At 45.9% G+C, this 24,708-nt stretch overlaps 1 protein-coding gene across 3 annotated transcripts in view; it reads left to right on the forward strand.

Annotated features, from left to right (window-relative positions):
* The first annotated feature begins 1,918 nt into the window (after positions 1–1,918).
* Positions 1,919–24,708, forward strand: part of LOC115097228 (claudin-3-like) — an 87,729-nt gene continuing 64,939 nt past the window's right edge. Inside the window, exon 1 of one of the 3 annotated variants that reach the window (XM_029612853.1) lies at positions 1,919–2,000. The gene's annotated coding sequence lies outside the window, so the exon portion shown is untranslated. Of the gene's footprint in view, positions 2,001–9,290; positions 9,429–24,708 lie in introns of those variants that run through there. The other 2 variants (XM_029612856.1, XM_029612854.1) reach the window with 2 other exon arrangements.

Raw genomic sequence — 24,708 nt, forward strand, 5'->3', positions numbered from 1 at the left:
AAGAGGCCTGGAAGAGCTGCCAAGGGAGCCCACCTCGCCAGCGACCGAAAAAAAGAGGAAGAGACCCCAGGAGTGGGGATGGGGGGGAGGAGGGCCTCAAGGCTGTAAGATTTGCCTAGGGCATCTAATAGGGCATCTAATAACTTTGCACCAGCCCTGCTGTGAGTGCACCCTCCCCCTTGACGAGCCCTGCACTGATTTTTCCTCCTCATGCAGCCTGAAGGTATTGGGCAGCAGGCGCTCCGGCCCAGGACCGGCTGTGCTTCTTTCACCTCTGACCAGGTTTCCAGGGCCCCCTGTGGCATGGGAGCCTCTGGTTTCTCTCCACCCCTTCCTAACACCAGCTCTAGCTTTGAGAGTCTGTGTGTTTACTTTGATTATGACACATTCGCTGACACCGACACAGCTGGCAAAACACGTTCCTAATGTCATGGGACATACCAACCGGACACGTCTCATAGCACAAAACTCCAGGCAGTAACTGCCTGCAGGCGATGCCTGCCTGTCACATCCCGCAGTGCACAACTCACTGCAGAAATTGCCAGCAGGAAACACCAGCTCATCACATCCTCTCCTATAGTGCAAAACTGCCCATAGAGACTCTATGTGGTGTAGAACAGGGAGAGAGTCACTGCCCCGGGTATTCCACTCTCTGGGAACTGCAACAGAGAGTCACTGCCACGTGTATTCCACTCTCTGGGGTGTGCAGCAGAGAGTCACTGCCCCGGGTATTCCACTCTCTGGGGTGTGCAGCAGAGAGTCACTGCCCCGTGTATTCCACTCTCTGGGGTATGCGGCAGAGAGTCACTTCCCCGTGTATTCCACTCTCTGGGGTGTGCATCAGAGTGTCACTGCCCCGTGTATTCCACTCTGGGGTATGCGGCAGAGAGTCACTGCCCCGTGTATTCTTCTCTCTGGGGTGTGCATCAGAGAGTCACTACCCCGTGTATTCCACTCTCTGAGGTGTACGGCAGAGAGTCACTGCCCTGTGTATTCCACTCTCTGGGGTGTGCATCAGAGTGTCACTGCCCCGTGTATTCCACTCTGGGGTATGCGGCAGAGAGTCACTGCCCCGTGTATTCTTCTCTCTGGGGTGTGCATCAGAGAGTCACTACCCCGTGTATTCCACTCTCTGAGGTGTACGGCAGAGAGTCACTGCCCCGTGTATTCCACTCTCTGGGGTGTGCGGCAGAGAGTCACTGCCCCATGTATTCCACTCTCTGGGGTATGCGGCAGAGAGTCACTGCCCCGTGTATTCCACTCTCTGAGGTGTACGGCAGAGAGTCACTGCCCCGTGTATTCCACTCTCTGGGGTGTGCGGCAGAGAGTCACTGCCCCATGTATTCCACTCTCTGGGGTATGCGGCAGAGAGTCACTGCCCCGTGTATTCCACTCTCTGGGGTGTGCGGCAGAGAGTCACTGCCCCGTGTATTCCACTCTCTGGGGTGTGCGGCAGAGAGTCACTGCCCCGTGTATCACATTCTCTGGAACATGGGTGGAAAGTCATTGCCCAGTGTAGTCCTCTCTGGGGGACGTAGAGGCTCTGCCCTGTTTACCGAAGTTTATGGCTTTGGAATAAATTCTGCGAATGAGTCACTCTCAGAAAATTTCCACTCGCAGGTGAGTATCGATCACAGGGCAAAAAAAAACAAACAAAAAAAACACATCTCTCCTTCCCTGACTTTCCAATTTACACTTCCCGAAACACGTAGCCACAGAAACCGAGCTGCACAGCGGTCTTCCTCCATCCTGCCTATGGGTAGGAACTGTTTACACTTTCCGCACCTCCCCCTTCCCCCCCCCCCCCCCCCCCCCCCCGGGCACCTGGCCAAGCCAAGAGGCCTGGGTACATCGCCTCCCTCTGCTGTGATGTGGGCAGCGCGCCCCCTCCTTCTCCTCCTCCTCCTCCTCTGCCCACGCCTCCCTGCTCCTACTCTCCCTCAGGTGAAACTATGCAAATCTTATTGCTCCTTTGGCAGGCTCCAGTCCAGCCGGCGCAGGTGAGTGACTGCAATCTGCTGTGCGGCTGCTCTCGAGGGAGATGAGCCCTGGCACCTATTGTCAAAGCAAACAAGAGGAGCCCAGCGGGGAAGACAGTGGTGGGCGGGAGCTGAGCCAGAGGGAGAAAGTCATCAGGGCTGCACAGGGCCCTGTGCACCTGGGCCTGCAGGGTGTGTGTGTGTGGGGGGGGGGGGGGGGGGGGCGCACCTGCGTGGCACCCCAGGGGGAGCACGGGGAGGGGGGGGGGGCCTGATGTTTTCTCAGGTGGCGAGAGGATGAGAGGCCTTTAAAATATTTGGGGGGGGGGGGGGGTGTTAGGAAAGAACCTGAAGATAATGGAGTCTAAGAGATTTCTATTATTGTCCTGAAGAAGTGTTTTTTTTTTAACCTCAGGTGTAATTCTTTGTTCTGCAATCTGCAGTTTTACCATAGTAAAATTCATGACGGTGTGGATGGATGAGCATCAGTGTTCCATGCACATCTAGCGTTTCTCTATACCTTTTTGTCAATAAACGGTTTTCAATATAAAATAGTGCCCCTGTAAGAAAATAATGTTAGGGGTGGGTCCACCCCAAGGGTCCATGGAGTCCAGCTGCCTGTCCGGGTGGCCTGGATGCACCTGGCAAGTCCCAGTATGAACGGGATTAAGAGGTGGAGAAACCAAAGTCGACCTGACTAATAATTATGTATGGACCTGTCCTCCAGAAACTTGTCCAAACCATTTTCTTTTTTTTAAACTTAGGCAACTAGCCCGAACCACATTTTTCTGGCAAACAAGTTCATTGCATAATTTTGCTTATCTGAAAAAAACGCTTTTGCAAATTTGTTTTAAATCTGTTCCTTGTTAGTTTCAGGGAGTGTCCCCTAGTCCTGGAAATATATGATCATATAAATAGCCATTCCCTATTAACCTGTTCCATACCAAACATGGTTTTATAAACCTCCTCTTTTCCAAGCTGAAGAGTCCTAACCTGTTTAGTCTTTCTTCATAAAGGAGCCGGTTCATCACCATAATCCGTTTTTGTTGTCCTTCTCTGCACTTTTTCTAGTTCTGCTAGATATATATATACAAATTGGCTAAGTGCACCCGTAACAAACAAATTGGCTAAGTGCATCCATAAAACTCCACTCACCAAACCGAAATCTCCATTCAGCGAACAAAGGTCTATTAAAAACTACTCCTGCTCGTCACAAACTCACCTCAACTCGGAAGAGAGCTCCGAGCTATGGAACTCCCTCCCAACCGAACTGAGAACACAAGAAAATCGAAAAACCTTCAAAAAAGAGCTAAAAACTTGGATGTTCACCAAAGCCTACCAAAACACCCTATGACTCTATGCTACAACTTCCCTCCCTACCGGCCCATAAAAACATGCAGAACTAATCCAAAACACATAAATTAACCTGTACAAATTACAACCAAACTGTGTTTATAACGATTAAGATAACTATGTTAACAAGCGTATGAATTTTGAACAATCTCTTAAAGATCGAAACTTTGTAAACCGTTGTGATGGCGAAACCGAACGACGGGATATAAAACTCGATAAATAAATACATATATCTTCTTTTTTTGAGGTGCACGCAGTGCTCAAGGTGTGGCCACGCCATGTTTTGGTGCAGGGGCATTGAGATGTTCCCAGTTTTGTTTGCTATTCCTTCCCAAATAATTCCTAGCATTCTGTTTTTCTTTTTTTGGCTCCTGCTGCTGCACACTGAGCTGAAGATTTCAACAAAGTCCTTTTCCTGGGAGATAACTCCTAATGCAGCTCCCAGCGTTGGGCACAATAGTAAGGATTGATTTATTTTCCCTATGTGCATTCACATTGCACTTGTTCACGTTAATATTCTTCTGCCATTTAGATGCCCAGTTCCCCAGTCTTGCAATGTCCTCCTGCAATTCCTCACAGCCTATTTGTGTTTCATTACTTTGAACAATTTTGTGTCATCTGCAGATCTGATCACCTCACTCATTGCGCCCCTTTCCAGATCATTTATGGAAAACATTAACCAATACTGGTCCCAGTACAGATCCTGGGGCACTCAATTATTAACTTCCCTCCATTGGGAAAACTGACCATTTAGGCCGACCCTCTATCCTAGCTTTTAACCAGTTACCAAGCCATCAAAGGACATTTGCCTCCTATCTCATGGCTTTTCTGTCATTTTCTGAGTCATCTCTCAAGTGTGACTTTGTCACATGCCTTTTGAAAACTCAAGGACACTATATCGACCGACTCACTCTTATCCACATGTTCATTTGCACCTTCAAAGAATTCTCATAGATTGGTGGGGCATGACGTCCCTAAGCCACGCCCGTCCATATGCCCAGTAATTATGTCCTTAACTCCTATTGTGTTAAGAATTGTGCTGGGCGTGTTGTGAGAGGATTATGAACCTGTGTGCACTCAATGTGAGAGGACTGCACATCTGTAGGCGCTGAGAGGGAGGACTGTGTACCTGTATGTGCTCGGTGTGCCGGGAGTTGAACCTGTAAGTGCAGGGTACATTGCGTGGGATCTTGCATGGTTCAAGACCTTTGTGTTGGTTCAGTACAAGGTGTCACAGCTTGCAGAGATTCCTGTGCTCTGTGTACATGAGACGTGGTCATAGTTATTATGGCTGTCACCTTAGGCTCAGGGCATCCCTAACCTATGACTGCTAGACACTGGAAGGTTGTTTTAAGCAGGTGGAGAGCTCAGCACATGCCTGAACTTATTTATTTCCTCTCTAAGCACTTGCTGCTTGCCTCTAGCACATAGATTTGCATGCAATGCAGGCAGTTCAAGCAAATCTGTCTCATGCACATTCATGGTGGATCTGCTGAAAACCAGGCCTGTTTGTGGCTCTTGAGGACCAGAGTTGGCCAGCCCTGAAGGACTGGATTGGCCTTTGATCTGATCCAAGGCTGGATTTAGGCAATTGTCCTGGGCTCCAGCTTTTGAAGGCACCAGATATTTATTTATTTATTTATTTATTTAAGGTCTCTTTTATACCGACATCCGTTGACACATCGCATCGGTTTACAAAAAACAAAAACATTTGGGCAGAGCCCAAAAACATTTGGGCAGAGCCCTTACATATAACAGCGGAACAAGATTAACTTTTGGGCGGGGCCCTTACATATAACCAATAGAGTACATTAAACAGGGGGGTGAAAACTAGCTATAAATATAACTCAATATGAGTAAACCAACTATATACACAGATAGGAGAGTTCAAAGTACAAAAAACAGCAGGCAAATTCTTAGTCTTAAATCGGAGGCATTCATAGTCATAGCTCGAAGAGTATATATTATAGAGGAATTCACTAATGGGGGAAATTCTAAGTGGTAGGGGGGGATATGGAGTAGGCTTGCTGGAAAAGCCAGGTTTTCAGTTTTTTTTTGAATTTGGGTGTATGTGTCTCTAGGCGTATATCATGGGGTAGGGAGTTCCATAAGGTGGGGCCGGCGAGGGAGAAAGCTCTGCTAATAGTAGAGGATAGTTTGAAAGTTTTGATGGGTTGGGCACGAAGGGTTCCTTGAAGGGCTGTGCGGGTGGGTCTGTTGGAGGTGCGGGGGAGGAGGGGGGGGGTTGATCCAGTTGAGGTTGGAGTTTAACAGACTTTTATGAATGATGGAGAGTGCTTTATAAAGAATTCGTGATTTTATTGGGAGCCAATGTAGTTCTATGAGTGTGGGGGCAATATGGTCTCTTTTTCTTGTGTTTGACAGAATCCTAGCGGCGGCGTTTTGCAAAAGTTGCAAAGGCTTGGTATGTATTGCAGGGATGCCGAGGAAGAGAGCGTTACAATAGTCTATTTTAGACAAAATGATAGACTGGAGAACTGTGCGGAAGTCGGAGAAATGAAGCAGGGGTCTGAGTTTTTTTATCGTTTGGAGCTTAAAGTAGCATTCCTTTAGGATGGATTTAATGAATGGTTTAAAGGTGAGATGATTGTCAATAAGGATACCTAGGTTGCGAGTGTGCGGGGGGAAAGTGGTAGATGAGTATGCAAAAGGAATGTCTGGGAGCGGATGCCTGTTAGATATGATTAATAGTTCAGTTTGTTGGGATTTAGAGCTAGCTGCATGTCATTGAGAAGTTGGTTGATAGAGGAGAGACAGGATTCCCAGTTCTGTAGCGCAGTTTGTAGAGAGTCAGAGAATGGGAAAATGAGTTGCACATCGTCAGCATATATGAAATGCTTGATGTGAAGGTTAGTGAGAAGCGTGGTAAGGGGAAGCATGTATATATTAAAGAGGGTAGAAGAGAGAGAGGATCCTTGGGGCACACCTTGAGGGAGACTGATGGGGTCAGATTCATTGTTGTCCACTAAAACAGTAAAGAAGCGATTTTGGAGGTACGATTGAATCCAGGTGAGGGCATTGCCAGTAATCCCGATACTCTTCAAGATATTGAGGAGGACATCGTGATTGACTGTATCAAATGCAGCAGAAATGTCAAGCATTGCAATCAGGTACGAGGATCCTGAGTCGATTCCTCTGATGAGGGTGTCATGTAGGGAGAGCAGTAGGGTTTCAGTACTTAAATGCTTCCTGAAACCGTGTTGGGTGGATGGGAGAATATTGTTCTGTTCTAGGTGATCAGATAGGCGTGAATTAACTAGTTTTTCCAGGACTTTAGCTAGGAGGGGTAGATTGGAGACGGGTCTGTAATTAGATAGGGTGGTAGGGTCAAGATTGGGTTTTTTGAGTAGCGGTTTCACTACTGCTTGCTTAAGAAAATTAGGGACTGTGCCATGCTCTAAGGAACAGTTAAGAATATTCGATAAAGGTTTGGCGATCACTTTGGGTATAGATAGTAAGAGTTTAGAAGGAATAGTTTCAGAGGGATGTGAAGAGGGTTTCATTTTTTTTAGGATGTTCTCAACTTCCAGGGAGGAAGAGGAATCAAAAATGGAAAGGGAGACTGGTGCGTTTATAGAGGGGAGACAGATTTTGAAGCTGTTGCGAGAGAATTGTGCTGTGATGGAGGATACCTTGTTTTTAAAAAATTGTGCAAGCTCATTGCACCGATTTTTGAGGAAATTGCAGGTTGTTGTGTGAGGGAGGGCGAGGTTAGATTGGCAACCATGGAGAAGAGGGCCTTGGGATTGTGTTGCAGACCATGTATTTTTTTGGCGTAATATTCTCGTTTGGTTTGGAGTATGGACTTTCTATATTCATGCATACGTTGGTAGTATATTGTTTTGGTTGCGGGGGATTGGTGCTTACGCCAGGACCTTTCTGCAGCTCTGAGATGGGTTTTAAGATCCCTGAGCTCAGGCGTGTACCAGGGTTTTCGATTTCTACGGTTTGGGTTTACAGTTTTCGTTATTAAAGGGCAGTGTTTATTGGCGATGCTGAGGGTGGAATTAACCCAGGTGGAGAAGGCGTTGTCGGTGGAGGAGAGATCAATATGGTTGCCTATATCCGAGCATGCTTGTGTGATGGTGTCTATATCGCAGGATTTGCGAAAATTGAATGCTATGGGCTGACTGGGCAGTATAGTAGAACTTTGAGGGAGGGTGAGTCTAGTTTGAATCAGGGAGTGATCAGACCAGGGTACTGCCATGCATGATGGGGGGTTGCTTATGTTGAAGTGGGAGTTGATAAAAATCAGATCAAGAGTGTGGCCAGCTTTGTGTGTGGGCGAGTTCACAATTTGATGGAAACCCATGGCTTCGAGGGAGGACATGAATGCTTCGCATGCTGGGGATTGTGGGATGGTATCTATGTGTAAGTTAAAGTCTCCTAGGAGAATCGTGGGTACGTCGGGGGATAACGAGATACACAGTAACATAGTAAATGTCAGCAGAAGACGCCCCAAGTGGTCCATCCAGTCTGCCCTGGTCGAAGAGGACTCTTGTGTCCCTGGAATTCAGAAACTGGAGGAGGTCCAGAGTCCCAGAGCTAGGGCACGCTGGGTTTCTAGGGGAACAAACGTCTTCCAATTTCTGAACTCCAGGGACTCCCCACCCATCCTGCCCTCCAACCAGGCCTCTGGTTATCAAATACTTAAACTGGCTCTGGTCTGGGCCAATAGGGCATTTCTTATGTTCTATTGGGTCTGTTTGCACTGCATAGATCAGACAGGGGGTGTGATTGTTATATTCATGAGGTTGGGAGATTATTATATTGTATATCTCCAAGTTCTTTCAGGTCCTGTGCCTGCTATGAGGTGCACCAGCAGCCTCCCGTGTCCTTGCTGTGAAGTGCACCAGCAGCCTCCCGTGTCCTTGCTGTGAGGGGCACCAGCAGCCTCACATGTTCTCGTCCCTGCGTTAGATGCACATGCAGCCTCCCGTGTCCTGGCTGTGAAGTGTATTCCCAGCCTCCCATGTCCCTTTCCCTGCTCTGAGGTGCACCAGCAGCCTCCCGTGTCCTTGCTAAGAGGTACACCAGCAGCCTCCCGTGTCCTTGCTGTGAGGTGCACCAGCAGCCTCACATGTTCTCGTCCCTGTGTTAGATGCACATGCAGCCTCCCGTGTCCTTGCTATGAGGTACACCAGCAGCCTCCCATGTCCTTGCTGTGAGGTGCACCAGCAGCCTCCCGTGTCCTTGCTGTGAGGTGCACCAGCAGCCTCACATGTTCTCGTCCCTGCGTTAGATGCACATGCAGTCTCCCGTGTCCTTGCTGTGAGCTGCACCAGCAGCCTCCCGTGTCCTTGCTGTGAGCTGCACCTGCAGCCTCCCGTGTCCTTTCTGAGAGCTGCACCAGCAGCCTCACATGTTCTCGTCCCTGTGTTAGATGCACATGCAGCCTCCCGTGTCCTTGCTATGAGGTACACCAGCAGCCTCCCGTGTCCTTGCTGTGAGGTGCACCAGCAGCCTCCCGTGTCCTTGCTGTGAGGTGCACCAGCAGCCTCCCGTGTCCTTTCTGAGAGCTGCACCAGCAGCCTCACATGTTCTCGTCCCTGCGTTAGATGCACATGCAGCCTCCCGTGTCCTTGCTGTGAGCTGCACCAGCAGCCTCCCGTGTCCTTTCTGAGAGCTGCACCAGCAGCCTCACATGTTCTCGTCCCTGCGTTAGATGCACATGCAGCCTCCCGTGTCCTGGCTGTGAAGGTTATTCCCAGCCTCCCACGTCCCTTTCCCTGCTGGGAGGTGCACCTGTAACTTTCCATGACCCTGCTGTGAGCTGCACCTGCAGCCTCTCGTGTCCTTGCTATGAAGCCTCCCATATTCCTGCAGTGAGATGCTCCTGTAGCCACCCATATCCCTTTCCCTGCTGGGAGGGGCACTCGCTACCAATTAATCTTTTTTTCACAGTGCAACCAAATGTACACAGCACTGCAGATAGTTCCTGCTTTCAATTTAGTCAAGACAGAGCCAAGACAAATAAGAGGCTTGAAGAAACTTATTGTAGAAAGCTTGGTTGAAATCAAGAAGTCTGTGATCGGGGAGAGCAATGGCTTAAGACTTAAAAGCAGCCTCAAAAAGGTGGGTTTTTAAACAGGATTTGAATTTGGCCAGAGAGGGAGCAGGATGCACAGACTCAGGAAGGTTGTTCCAGGCATATCCTCACACAAGGTGGAAAGCACAGAGTCGGAATTGGCAGAGCACAGATAAAGCGCAACCTATCCAATGATGGGAGAGATGTAGATAACAGAGGGGAGATACTGATGAACTGCAGAGCGAAGGCACTTGCCAGCGAATAGGAGATGCTTCAGCTGTTTGCAGAAGCAGATGGGGAGTCAATGTAGGAATCTGAGAAGAAGGGTTATATGGTTGTAGGAAGAAGGCAAATCAGGTAGCTGAATAGATTGTAATAGAAAGAAATGGTCTGGTGAGAAAACCGTGATGAGTGGGTTGCAGTATTCTAAGCAGGAAGTGATTTGCAAGAGTTTTGAAAATGCGTTCAGAAAGACAGGTTAGTGGATTTTGGTGATAGAGAGAAAGATACAAGACATGCAACTTCTTGTTTCCCTGTCCTGGCTATGAGGTGCACCTGCAGCCTTCCATGTCCCTGTTGTGAGATACACCCGGAGCCTTCCAGGTGCTTGCGGTGAGCTAGCGCCCAGCCTTCTGTGTCCCTGTTATGAGGTACTCCTGCAGCCTCCCATGTCCCTGCTGTGAGGGGAACAAGCCACCTCCCATGTCCCTTTCCTTGCTGTGAGATACACTGAGGTTATAGGCAAAGTAGATCCAGATAATTATTCGTAAACCACAAACTGGAATATCTGAGATAAGTTGCCAAAATCAAGACTTTGCATAGCATTGACATGTTTATATATAGTGTGTGTGTGTGTGTGTGTGTGTGTGTGTGTGTATGTATATATATATATGTATTTATTTTTATTTAAAGTGCTTAAGCCGAATAATACTCTATGTTTTTATGTCTGTGTACAATGCATGAACACAGTAGAAGTAAAACTAACCAGAGCCAGCAATTACAAATAACACAAAAAGGCAATGGTCAAAGCCATTGTCTCAGGTAAAACGCTGTTTTTACCTGTGGCATTCCCAAGGTGGGGTCTGATCAGGGGTATTTCTGAACAATCAAAACCGCCCTCAGACGTTTGCCACCCAAGCAGCAGGTGCAATCTCGGGTGGGTACGTTTCGCAGGGCAGTGATCGAAGCAGGACTATCTGTGGGGGTTCACTGACACGTGGACAGTTTGATGATTGCCTCCAGAGTCAGTACGGGGACAATTCTCAGATTGACCACCTTAGGACAAAGTTTTTGGGGTACCTTTTACCCCCACCCCCAGACTTTGCACCAATTTTCACTTTGAAATTTACCGCCTTCTTGTGGGAGTGATCTTTCTCCAAGGAAAACAAAATGTGTAGAGCTCAAAATGCAATCTGCGGGTGTCATTTTATGCCCCCCCTAATGAGGCTAAGCGTATGTGGTGGAGCTCCCACGTGGGCTTTCAAACAGGCAAATCAGGCTCGAAAGTGGCTTTGGAAATGATCCTTCCCTTTTGAAGGATTTTGAAGCTGCTTCCCAACATTTCCCCATACTCGTTCAAATTTAGAGCTCAGAGGCTACTCAAGAAATGTTACGAGGTCCTTCGGGTCTTCTGGCGGTAGCGTGACGATGTAAGGTTCATCTTAAGCCAGCTTTTTCTGCGCGCCCGCCTGCTCTCTGGAATTCCCTACTCATTGAACGGAAAGGCCGGGATTTATTATGCCAAACATTTGATGGACTCTGAACTGCTTTATTCATTTGTTTTGTGATTGTTTTACTGGCTGTTGTTTGTGAGTTAATGTCTGTGCTCTTCTGTAATTCGCTAAGGCTCACTTTAGTTATGATAGGAGGAATTATACATTTTAAATAAACAAATGAATAATATTAGTCCAACGAAAATCTATCACTTGAGATGTAGATTATATACATATAATTTTGTTGTTTGTTTTTATTTGTTAACCTTTATTTCTCTGCATTCAAGCGGACTAATAGTGCAACGAACTCAGCATGCTGCTTCACGTGTCCTAAGTGGCATTCGTGTGCAGAATCTCATCACTCTCTTGCTGTGCCATCTCCAGTGGCTCCCAATAAAATGCCGAGCCCAATTAAAAATCTTAGTCGTTACTAGGGCTGCCAACTGATTCCAGGTTTTCAGGACAGGCTGATCCAGTCCTGGCTTTACTCCATTGCCTGCAGGGACTTGTAGTCTTGCTTTTCTAAAGGAATGCAATAGGGAAATCAGAAGTGCAAGTCCCTGCATGCAATGGGGTGAAACCAGGAGTGGATCAACTTGTCCTGAAAATCTGGAGCCAGTTGTCAACCCTACTCATTACACATAAGCTGTTGCATTCTGAAAGGAAATTATCATGGCCGCAGAACTGCCATGGTATACACCTGTGTGTTCTCTCTGGTCGCCAGAAAACACACCTGTTAACAGTCCTGGCATTACATGACTTTAGATCAAAGTGGTCGCTTAGCTGAGCGTTTTTGTATATTAGTGCCACCCATTGGAAGTTTTTGGCCCGCTGAAGTTAGGCCAGAGCAAGATGTAAGGACCTTCAGAAAAAAAGATAAAAACATTTTGTTTGAATGAAGCCTTTCATTTATGAGTATCATTTTTTTTGTGCTTTTTTAAGTGTTTGAGTTTTTCACTGTGTTTATTCTGTTTATGTTTTGTTTATTGTGTTTTATGCTTTACTAAAAACATGTACATAATTTCCCGCTATCAACTCTGGGCAGGAATTTTGGAGGTAGCAGAATATAAAACTTGGTAAATAAATAAAATAAATAAACAACATGGCAGCCACACTACTTTATCCAGCATTTCCCCTGAATTCCTGCAAACAGCCATATTCACAGCAGCGTCACCAATGAACTCATATGGCTTGGGATCTGACTGGCTCATGTGTTGTTTGCTGTCCATTGTAAGATGCTGTCAAGTTTAGGCCAGTCAGATCCTGTGGTTGTGAGGTAGTTTGTAAATTTTACTCCTTCGGTGGTTAGTGTGTCACTTTTGCACTACCACACTCCGGCAATGAGATCACCTTCTGTGGCCCTTAGCACAGCACACAATCTAAGGAGGAGCTCTGAATAGAGCGTCTTGCAGTTAAGCTGCTTGTTCGTTGTGTTGATTTGTGGTACCTGGGTTTCCAGAGCTAGGTGAGAGTTTATAGCCCAGCTCCATGGAGAGGATATGTATTTACTGGACTAGAAAGAAAGCAAACTCTTTGTTGGGTTTTTCTCAAGGAAATGGATGTGGTCCGGTACCTAGATGAAATGCAACGCTGTTAGAGCAGGATTTGAGAGGCATTCACACAAGCCAAGCAGCGCATCTTGAGCAACGTGTCATTAAACTTTTGTTAGCTTAATACAGGTTTGGCTATAATCCTCCTTTAAATCATATATGATGGGACAGCAGTGTCACTGTGTGCCAGGAAAGTCTTTTGTCTAGGCTTGGAGAGCTGAGTGTGATGGGATAGCAATATTGCTGTGTGTCAGGGTAAGAACATAAGAACATGCCATACTGGGTCAGACCAAGGGTCTATCAAGCCCAGCATCCTGTTTCCAACAGTGGCCAATCCAGGCCATAAGAACCTGGTAAGTACCCAAAAACTAAGTCTATTCCATGTTACTGTTGCTAGTAATAACAGTGGCTATTTTCTAAGTCAACTTAATTAATAGCAGGTGATGGACTTCTCCTCCAAGAACTTATCCAATCCTTTTTTAAACACAGCTACACTAACTGCACTAACCACATCCTCTGGCAATAAATTCCAGAGTTAATTGTGCGTTGAGTGAAAAATAATTTTCTCCGATTAGTTTTAAATGTGCCCCATGCTAACTTCATGGAGTGTCCCCTAGTCCTTCTATTATCTGAAAGAGTAAATAACCGATTCACATTTACCCTATCACACTCAGCTCTCCAAGCCTAGAGACAACTCTTCTCTGACACTCAGGGACACTGCTGTCCCAATGCACCCTACACTCCAAAACTAGAGACAACTCTGCACTGAGCTATCCCATCACAAGCTCTAGACCTCTCATGATTTTAAACACCTCTATCATATCCCCCCTCAGCCGTCTCTTCTCCAAGCTGAAAACTCCTAACATCTTTAGTCTTTCCTCATAGGGGAGCTGTTCCATTCCCTTTATCATTTTGGTTGCTCTTCTCTGTACCTTCTCCATCGCAATTATATCTTTTTTGAGATGCGGTGACCAGAATTGTACACAGTATTCAAGGTGCGGTCTCACCATGGAGCGATACAGAGGCATTATGACATTTTCCGTTTTATTCACCATTCCCTTTCTAATAATTCCCAACATTCTGTTTGCTTTTTTGACTGCCGCAGCACACTGCAACGACGATTTCAATGTGTTATCCACTATGACGCCTAGATCTCTTTCCTGGGTGGTAGCTCCTAATATGGAACCTAACATTGTGTAATTATAGCATGGGTTATTTTTCCCTATATGCATCACCTTTCACTTATCCACATAAATTTCATCTGCCATTTCGATGCCCAATTTTCCAGTCTCACAAGGTCTTCCTGCAATTTATCACAATCTGCTTGTGATTTAACTACTCTGAACAATTTTGTGTCATCTGCAAATTTGATTATCTCACTCGTCGTATTTCTTTCCAGATCATTTATAAATATATTGAAAAGTAAGGGTCCCAATACAGATCCCTGAGGCACTCCACTGCCCACTCCCTTCCACTGAGAAAATTGTCCACTTAATCCTACTCTCTGTTTCCTGTCTTTTAGCCAGTTTGTAATCCACGAAAGGACATCACCACCTATCCCATGACTTTTTACTTTTCCTAGAAGCCTCTCATGAGGAACTTTGTCAAACGCCTTCTGAAAATCCAAGTACACTACATCTACAGGTTCATCTTTATCTACATGTTTATTAACTCCTTCAAAAAAGTGAAGCAGATTTGTTAGGCAAGACTTGCCCTGGGTAAAGCCATGCTGACTTTGTTCCACTAAACCATGTCTTTCTATATATTTTGTGATTTTGATATTTAGAACATTTTCCACTATTTTTCCTGGCACTGAAGTCAGGCTAACTGGTCTGTAGTTTCCCGGATCGCCGCTGGAGCCTTTTTAAAATATTGGGGTTACATTAGCCACCTTCCAGTCTTCAGGTACAATGGATTATTTTAATGATAGATTACAAATTTTTACTAATAGGTCTGAAATTTCATATTTTAGTTCCTTCAAAACCCTGGGGTGTATACCATCTGGTCCAGGTGACTTACTACTCTTCAGTTTGTCAATCAGGCCTACCACATCTTCTAGGTTCACCGTGATTTGGTTCAATCAATCTGAATCATTACCCATGAAAACCTTCTCCAGTACAGGTATCTCCCCAACATCCTCTTCAGTAAATACCGAAGCAAAGAAATAATTTAATCTTTCCCCAATGGCCTTATCTTCTCTAACTGCCCCTTTAACCCTTCGATCATCTAACAATCCAACTGACTCCCTGACAGGCTTTCTGCTTTAGATATATTTTAAAAAGATTTTACTGTGAGTTTTTGCCTCTACGGCCAACCTCTTTTCAAATTCTCTCTTAGCCTGTCTTATCAATGACTTACATTTATATTGCCAACGCTTATGCATTATCCTATTTTCTTCTTTTGGATCCTTCTTACAATTTTTGAATGAAGATCTTTTGGCTAAAATAGTTAGGTAGAGTTGTGTCTAGGCTTGGAGAGCTAAGTGTGATGGGATAGCAATGTTGCTGTGTATCAGGGTAGAGCTGTGTCTAATTTTTGGCCTATAGGGTGTAATGGGACACAGTTGTCCCTGTGTATCAGGGTAGAGTTGTGTCTAGGCTTGGAGAACTGAGTGTGATGGGACAGCAGCATCACTGTGTGTCAGAGTAGAGTTGTGTCTAAGCTTGGAGAACTGAGTGTGATGGGATAGCAATGTTGCTGTGTGTCAGGGTAGATCTGTATCTAGGTTTGGAGTGTAGAATATGATGTGACAGCAGCATCACTGTGTGTCAGGATAGAGTTGTGTCTAGGTTTGGAGTGTAGAGTGTGAAGGGACAGCACTGTCCCTATGTGTCATGGTAGAGTTGTGTCTAGACTTGATGGGACAACAGCATCACTGTGTGTCAGGGCAGAGCTGTATCTAGTTTTGGAGTGTAGAGTGTGATGGGACAGCAGTGTTCCTGTGTGTCAGGGTAAAGTTGTCTTTAGGCTTGGAGAGCTGAATTTAATGGGACAGCAGCATCACTGTGTGTCAGGGCAGAGCTGTATCTAGTTTTGGAGAGTAGAGTGTGATGGGACAGCAGTGTCCCTGAGTGTCAGAGAAGAGTTGTTTCTAGGCTTGGAGAGCTGAGTGTGATAGGACAGCACTGTCACTATTTCTCAGGGAGAGTTGTGTCTAGGCTTGATGGGACAGCCACTGTGTGTCAGAGTAGAGCTGTGTCTGGGTTTGGAGTGTAAAATGTGATGGGATAGCAGTGACCCTGTGTGTCAGAGTAGAGTTATGTCTAAACTTGGAGACCTGAGTGTGATTGGAGAGCAGCATCGCTGTGTGTCTGGATAGAGTTGTGTCTAGTTTTGGAGTGTAAAGTGTGATGGGACAGCAGTGACCCTGTGTGTCAGGGTAGAGTTATGTCTAGGCTTGGAGAGCTGAGTGTGATTGGAAAGCAGGATCACTGTGTGTCAGGATGGAGTTGTCTAGGTTTGGAGTGCAGAGTATGAAGGGACAGAACTGTCCCTATGTGCCAGGGTAGATTATCTCTAGGCTTGGAGTGCTGAGTGTGATGGGACAGCATTGTCACTATTTCTCAGGGTAGAGTTGTGTCTAGGCTTGATGGGACAGCAGTGTCACTCTGTCAGAGTAGAGCTGTGTCTAGGTTTGGAGTGTAGAAGTGATGTGACAGCAGCAATAGTGACTTTCAGGGCAGAGTTGTGTCTAGTTTTGGAGTGTAGACTGTGAAAGGACAGCAATATCCCTATCTGTCAGGGTAGAGTTGTCTCTAGGCTTGGAGAGATGAGTGTGATGGGACAGCACTGTCACTATTTTTCAGGGTAGAGTTGTGTCTAGGCTTGATGAGACAGCATCGTCACCGTGTGTCACAGTAATGCTGTGTCTAGGTTTGGAGTGTAGATATGATGTGACAGCAGCAATACTGACTTTCAGGGTAAAGTTGTGTGTCGTTTTGGAGTGTAGAGTGTGATGGATCAGCACTGTGATTGGAAAGCAGGATCACTGTGTGTCAGGATAGAGTTATGTCTAGGCTTGGAGAGCTGTGTGATGGGACAGCAGCGTCACGGTGTGTCAGGGTAGAGTTGTGTCTAGGCTTGGAGAACTGAGTGTAAGGGGATAGCAATGTTGCTGTGTGTCAGGGTACATCTGTGTTTAGGTTTGGAGTGTAGAATATGATGTGACAGCAGTGACCCTGTGTGTCAGATTAGAGTTTTGTCTAAGCTTGGAGAGCCGGGTGATGGGACAGCAGTGTCACTGCATGTCAGGGTAGAGTTGTATTAAGGCAGAAAGAGCTGAATGTGATGAAACTGCAGCGTCACGCCTTGTTATATGAAATGACTCAGGAGGATCATCTTCCCCTCCCTCTTTGTGTTTCACTCACTCTTTCCCTCTCTTTTCTTTGCTCTCGGTGTCTGATGAGGCATGCAAGTCTCAGACTTGTAGTCTTAAATAACCTCGGTGTGTCACACATGACACTGTGCTGACCTCCAGCACTGATTCCCAGGGCTTATGGCACACACGTCGCCCCCATTTTTCTTGCACTGACAGGGCACTAATATGGAAGAGCTCACACTGGTGATGTCCCAGCTGGCAGTATCAGTCACTCCCTTCTGGATTCCTGGCTCACTGCTTTTGGAAAGTACACCAGTGAAGTCTCCGTTGACACTGACAGGGCACTGCTGTGGGGAAGTTCACACTAGCGTAGTCACTAGGCACCAACAAGGCACTATTATGGCACTGGTCTTACATTTGATGCTAGACTAGGATAGCATAAAAGATTTAGATCCTTTTGGGTATCACTTTAATGATTATAACATGCCTTGCTCACTGGAATATATGCAGATAAAATGTACAATCAAATAGACTCCAGCAACATCATGGCACTAGAACAGAAAGGCAACAAGAGAGGATCAAATGGTATCAAAGATCAGCTAATAAGGAATAAAGCCATCATGGCCTGCTGTAAGAAAAAAAAAGAAATCTCAATATAGCACAGACTGAGTATAAGAAAGCGTTTGATATAGCAACTCATAGACACGATATTAAATTGCTTTGGAGATGTACAAAATAAGCCCTGGATTGATCACGTACATCAAGTTCACCATAAAAAAGTTCACACATTGTTTGAATTATGAACAATTGCTGGGGAAGAGAGGGAGAAAAAACTGTCCCAACGTCCCCTAGCTATTAATGTTTATTGTATTTTTGGCGCATTTGTACATTTGGGTGGTTATTTTCAAAAAATGCTCAGTCCCTAAATCAGGCAGCTGAACCCGGGTACCTAAATTTTAGGATGAAAATTCAGCTAAATTTCGCAACCTAAAACTTAAGGACCTAAATTTAGACCTGCAATTCATTTTCCTATACTGAAGAGCCTAACACTCCCATTCACAAAGGTGCATTAAGAGTTAACGTGCAAAAATGTGCATTATTTAACACATTGCTCATTATTTCTAATGGGGTGTATTTACTTGCAACGCATGTTTTCGTGCATCTTTGTGAACTGGGGTGTAAGTAATGGGGGCCAATGTTCAAAAAAAGCTGAGCTCCTAAATGTCAGCTCCTAGGTTAGGTGCCTAAGTTAAGTGCCTATTTTCAGCCAAAATTAAGAACCTAAGGGGTAGATTTAAAAAAAAAGCGCGATCGTGTACTTTTGTTGGCGCACCAGGCGCAAACAAAAGTACGCTGGATTTTATAAGATGCGCGCGTAGCCGCGCGTATCTTATAAAATCCTGGATCGGCGCGCGCAAGGCTGCCAATTTTGGGCAGCCAGTGCACGCCAAGCCGCGCAGCCTGCCTCCGTTCCCTCCGAGGCCGCTCCGAAATCGGAGCGGCCTCGGAGGGAACTTTCTTTCGCCTTCCCCTCCCTTCCCCTACCTAACCCACCCCCCCAGGCCCTATCTAAACCCCCCCCCTACCTGTATCCATGGATTTATGCCTCCCGGAGGGAGATGTAAATCCACGTGCGCCAGCGGGCTGCTGGCGCGCCGAGACCCAACCCGGGGGCGGTTCTGGAGGGCGTGGCCACGCCCCCGGAATGCCCCGGGCCGAAACCACGCCCCCGAGCCCGCCCCCGAAATGCCGCGTCCCGCCCCCAAAACGCTGCGTCGTTCGGCCCCGCCCCCTTAAAAAAACCCCGGGACTTACACGCGTCCCGGGGCTCTGTGCGTGCCGGCGGCCTATGCAAAATAGGCGCGCCGGCGCGCCAGGGCCCTGCTCGCGTAAATCCGGGTGGATTTACGCGAGCAGGGCTTTTAAAATCCGCCCGTAAGTTTTCAGCTGAAATTCACATACATTTAGGAGCCTAATGAAAGTAGGACCCTAAATGTAAGCACTCCAGCCCTAGTACATTTTCAAAAGAGCCAATTTAGGAGCCTATCTCGAAAGGTTAGGAGCTTAAACCCTTTGAAAATTGGACCCTTAATCAGGCTGATACAGTAAAAATCATGGGAGAGCTGGCTCTCCGTGTTGAGCGCCCGCTCTCCCGACACGCTCAGTCACTTCTCCTGGGTGTGCGATTCAGTATTTAAATGAGGTGGCACTAGGGACAATAGCGTGTCCCTAGCGCCTCCTTATTAGCTTAGAGGTGGCTGTCAGCGGGTCCTGACTACCGACGCTCTGTTTTACTGGCATCGGTTTTCGAACCCGCTGACAGCCATGGGATAGGAAAATGGATGCCAGTAACATTTAGCGTCCCTTTTTCAAACCTGCTGGACCGCGGGCGGATTTTTTTTTTTTTTTTTTATTTTTGATTCCTCCAGTTGCTCACAATTTAATGTCTGCCCTTGGGCATGCATTCATTTCTGAGAGTAAAGTGTGCAGCTTGGCCGCACATTTTACTTTCAGTATCCTGGGCGATTAGCTAATAGGCTCATCAACCTGCATTTGCATGTGCCGAGCACACCGTACTCTATCGGCCTGAAGGTATTTTAGGATGTGTATTGCATTTCTGATGTATTAGTTTTCTGACGTGTTGCTATTTATTGTATTTTCATGTTTTATGAACCACTGTGGATTGGATGATGTCTAAGGAAGGTGGTATACAAAACATAACATCATGATCCAGCAAGGAATATTTCAGGGAGATTCCATATCACCAGGCTTGTTTTGTTTGGCACTGAAGCCATCGAATACTTTCAATAATTCCTTGGGCTACAGATTTAGTCTTAATCCGCAGACACAAATGATCCACAGATAACATTGCACTTGTTATTTGTAGATGATTTCAAGCTTTCCAACTCTCGTGGTCATCACTTAGAGGAGCAGCTTTGAGCAGTGAAGAGCTTCTCACATGATATCAGGATGACATTTGGCTTGGACAAATGTGCTAAGGCAACTTTTTTTTTTTTTTTTGAGGAAAACTATGCAAAACTGAAAACATCTTTCTATCTGTACTGTAATATAAAGGAACTTGAGCAGGAAGGTGTGCATAAATATCCAAGAGTTAGATGTAGGAGCAACAGTTCAGCACAAATCACTGCGAGAAAAGGTCAGCAAGGAGACTGAAACTGCTCTCGAAAAATGCTCAGACAGCACGGTATAAGATACAATCATCAATCAACTTGCGATCCCTGCACTTCCCCACAGTTTTGGATTCATAGACTGGCCCGGATCGTGATAGCGGCCCTACTGCAACCCAGGCCCAGCACCTCTGGCGTTGCTGAGAACCCACGCTGGAAGCATATGCTTCTAATGTGGTGCACATAAGCCATGCCAGAAGTGATCTGGGTGAAGAATGGAGATCACTGAGGGATCAGGAGGTCTGGGAGGGTATGGGTTTCATTTGGAGGAAGGTCAGAGGGCCCTGGAGTCTATAATTAGTTTTAAATTTCGCCAGGAGGAGGGATGGGGAGGGTCATACCAGGACTGGCTGCGGTGATTATATTTTCCTGTAAGACAGAGGGGGTTTGGGGGATGTTGCAGGCTCGTCTCAGCGGGGCCTGCAAGTTTTTGTTTTTTAATTTCCTCGATTTGCCACTTAATAGACTATATTCTTTTGAATATAGCTGGTTAAAGTTATCTAATTAACCATAGTCAGATGACTTTATAACCAGTGATATTCAAAATCTGGCCAGTTAGGTTTATGTTATCCGGCTAAAATTAGCTGGATAACTTTAATCAGGGATATTCAATGGGACGTTTATTCCACTGAATATCAAGGACAAGTTATTTAGCTAACTTTAGCCGGATAATTTGTCCACTAAATGGCCTTCTGAATATGGACGTGTCTAACATCGCTGTACTAGAAAAGCACTGGGATCATGATCCAGGGAGATTTACACAGAATGAAGAAATTGTGCTCAACTGGGACATTCCCATTCCAACCAATATAAAGCTCAATGCTAGAAAAAAAGGACCCAGTGGTAAAGAAGAAAACACTAGAACAGCATTGCTGATAGAAGGGTCAGTACCCAGCAAACTATTTTGTACTACATATTGAGAGACAGAAAATCATTAAGTACCAAGAGATGCAATCCGAGACCAGGGAAATGTGGCAGAAAGATACAGAAACAGTCCCACTTGTGCTGGGCGCCACCAGCTTGATTGAAAATAACCTCCAGGCACACCTTGATAGGTTGCCTCTACCTATTATGCCCTATCAGCTCCAGAAGGCTGCTGCCTTTGGCATAATGCAAGTATCCCCGACAGCCCTAATAATACATGTGAAAGATTAAGATCGCACCCAGCAAGCATACCCTGACTCAAGAATCAGGGTAAGTGCCAAACAAAGCCATTTGGAGACCCTGGTTTGTGAGAGACAGTTTTAACATATTCTTGAACGTAGAAGTAAGAACAATACAGGAACTGAGATGATGTCTAAATTGTGGAGATGCTCTTATAGAGATAAGAACATCATGGGGGGGTGTCCTCCTGCACAACTGCTTGCTTGGCCTTTCCCTCTCCATTTCTCATTAGGTGGCTTTGTGCACTTCCCTTTCTACCTACTTCTTCCCATCCAGCACTCATCAGGGAATCATCACACCCCATTTCCTCCCACATCCCTCTCCTGTTGGAGGCTTTGCAGCGACCCCTTTGTGCGGTGTGGGGAGCTCTGGATCCAGTGCCACGCTGCTCTGGAAATCACTACAGGAGCAGTCCTTGAGCTGTGAGATCTGAGTGCCACTTCCCTGCTCCCCACTCCCTCCTCAGGAATCCAGGTCTCCTCCCCCCTGGCGGCAGAGGACATTCAGCGCAGAAGCAGGCTTTGTGAAATCTCTGGCTGCCAGACTGAAAGCAGCGTAAACACCTGGGTGTCTTCTGGTTCATATAGGAAACGGTGATGAAGTTTGTCTTTTGTGTGAGAATTATTTATTGCTGGAAGCTAAAACAACGACTTGTAACTTCTGTGACTGCTTCTGAACAGAAGCTCTAACGGCGGGCTTGGCTATGGCCTAATCCCAGTGCTGGGAGGAGATGCAGGTTTCACATCCTGCCAGGACAGCTGCTCTGAAATCTCCTGCTGCCCTCTGCCCCTATACTGTATAAATGTGCAGAACCGCACACACACACACGTCACGTGGGTGTAAATGTCTAGAGCAGGCCTGCTGCGTATACCCCGCTGCACAATATATTTACCAGAGTCTTTCTAAAGGAACCTGCCTGTGGAGCCACAAAATGGCGCTTACTCACAGCCTCTGTGTGGCAGGCCTTTCTTGCACGCGCCCTCAGGGTGGGGATCTCTCGCACCCTTCCTCAGTAGCACAATAAATGACAGCAGAGGAGGTCCAGTCTGCCAAGTTATCTTCCCCTCTGGTTCTCTACCACTTTGGGTAGATGAGAATGTAACTTCCCATTCTTAAACCATCACCAGCTCCTCCCCTCCATGTCTCTTTATTCATCCTCTCAATCCTGTTCCCACCACTGGCCTTCTAGAGCTGTCCAAAGCCTGTTCATTGATGTTAGGGGTATATTTATGTATTTATTTATTTATTTATTGTATTTATATTCCCCCTTTCAGCCTCTTCAAAACAGATTGCCTTCATGGCCGCTCTATCCTGGTTGCCTCAGTCTGTGGCTTTCCCATGCCGTGGAAGTTTGAGAATATAACTCATGGAGGTGTCTGGCGCTTAGGGTTTGGCGTTAGAGAGCGAGCAAGAGAGACATCAAGTTCATCTCTAGATCCTACAGATTTTTCCAGTTGCTGCCAGGTTTCATCTCTGTTTTTTATTGCCAAAGTCATTGAATCAGATGTGCTGCAGCAACTATCCCAATTTTTTGATGAACATTCTATCTTAGAAAAGCACCAATTCAGTTTTCGGAGATTTCTTAGTATCAGAACATTAATCATTTCCAGCTTGGATGTGGTCCATCATGGTTTTGACTCAGGTTCTTGCTACATGTTAATCTTAGTAAATATTACAGCTGCCTTTGACACCTTGGACTATAGCATTCTTCTTTCGTGTTTGTCAAATATTGGGTAAGCTGGTGCAGTACTTTCTTGGTTTTCTTCCTATCTCTCTGGCCATTCACAATAGATTAAAATCGGCCCTTCTATGTCTTCATGGTACCCATTAATATCTGGGGAACCTTTACCCCTATCAGCCATGCTTTTTAACATTTACCTCACTCCCCTCTGCTGACGACATTCAGTTCTCTTTTCCTCTTAAGTCAACATGAGCAGCTACTGTGCAACTTGCTTCATTATGTTTCAGTTCTATCAGGAGCTGGTTATACTGCAATAAACTCTCATCAAATGTAAAGAAAACTGGTATAATTTTCTTGGTCACCCATAGCCCTATCACATTTCTTCTTCTTTCTCTTTCAATGGGCATACCATATCATTATCTCAAAAAGTATGAAATCTCGGAGTCATTTTTGACCCTCAAGTTGTCTATGAATACTAAAGTAGGGTTGTCAACTGGCTCCAGATTTTCAGAACAGTTTGACCCAGTCCTGGTTTTACTCCCCTGCATGCAGATACTTAGTCTTGCTTTTCTTAAGGAATGCAATAGGGAAAGCAGAATAAGTCCCAGCATGCAATGGGGTAAAACCAGGACTGGATCAACCTGCCCTGAAAATCTGAAGACAGTTGGCAACCCTAAGTACAAGTGAAGTCTGTTGTTCAGGGTTCATTTTTTAAATTGAAACTCTACGACGTTTGAAGCCCTGTCTAGAGCCAGTGAACTTCCGAACCATTTTCTGGGTACTAATTTTGACAGGGATTGACTGTAGTAATTCTCTTTAATCTAGTTTGCCACAGAGCACGTTTCGACCTCTTCAAATTATTAAGAACTCTGCAGCTAGATTATTAACTGGGACATCCCTTCACGAACACATTACTCCAGGTCTTAAGGGTCTACATTGGTTACCTCTTCAGTGGCGGATTCTGTACAAAACAGCAGTAATCATACACAAACCTCCTTAACAATGTTTCATCACCATGGATTTAGCTCCATCCTACGCATCTGCACTCCAGTTCGCACCCTCCGCTCCTCCCGTCAATACTTAATCGATGTTCCTTCTCCAAAGTTGGCAAGATTAACTGAAATGTGCTAACGTTACTTTTCAGCTTTTGGTGTTCTATTCTATGGAATTCTTTGCTACTCAACATTCGCCTCACTAAAGACACTAAATCATTTAAAAAGCTCTTGAAAACACACCTATTTAACGAGGCTTTTGCTTAAACTCTGCTGTTACTTCTCCCCAGGAGTGCTTTATGTTCTGTAGTTTGAGGTTTTTCACCTTCCCCACTGCTGTTGTCTATATTTGTTCATTTTATTGTTTGTTTGATTTTAATTATGTGTTTTTTTTTATCGTGCCCCGCCCCGGACTTTGCTTTTGGAGGAGCAGGTAATAAACACTTTTAAATAAATAAGATAAATAAATCAGGACTCCAAGTGAAAGAAACTTAATATCCTTAATATGATAACGAGGCCCAAACACAAAGCGGCCGATGCAATACAGTGCGCTTGGCCGAGCGGGTGACTTTACCGGTGCTTGGACGCCCGTGCAAAACCCCTCATGCAATAAGGTGATTAGAGCATCCAAAACGCGCGCGACCAAACAAGCAAAACCTAATGCCTGCCCCGGAGCAGGCTTTCATTCTTGAAGAGCCCCAAAAGTTTACAGAAAAGCAGAA

Source organism: Rhinatrema bivittatum, chromosome 8 (assembly GCF_901001135.1).
Source record: "Rhinatrema bivittatum chromosome 8, aRhiBiv1.1, whole genome shotgun sequence".
Taxonomy (NCBI): Eukaryota; Metazoa; Chordata; class Amphibia; order Gymnophiona; family Rhinatrematidae; genus Rhinatrema; species Rhinatrema bivittatum.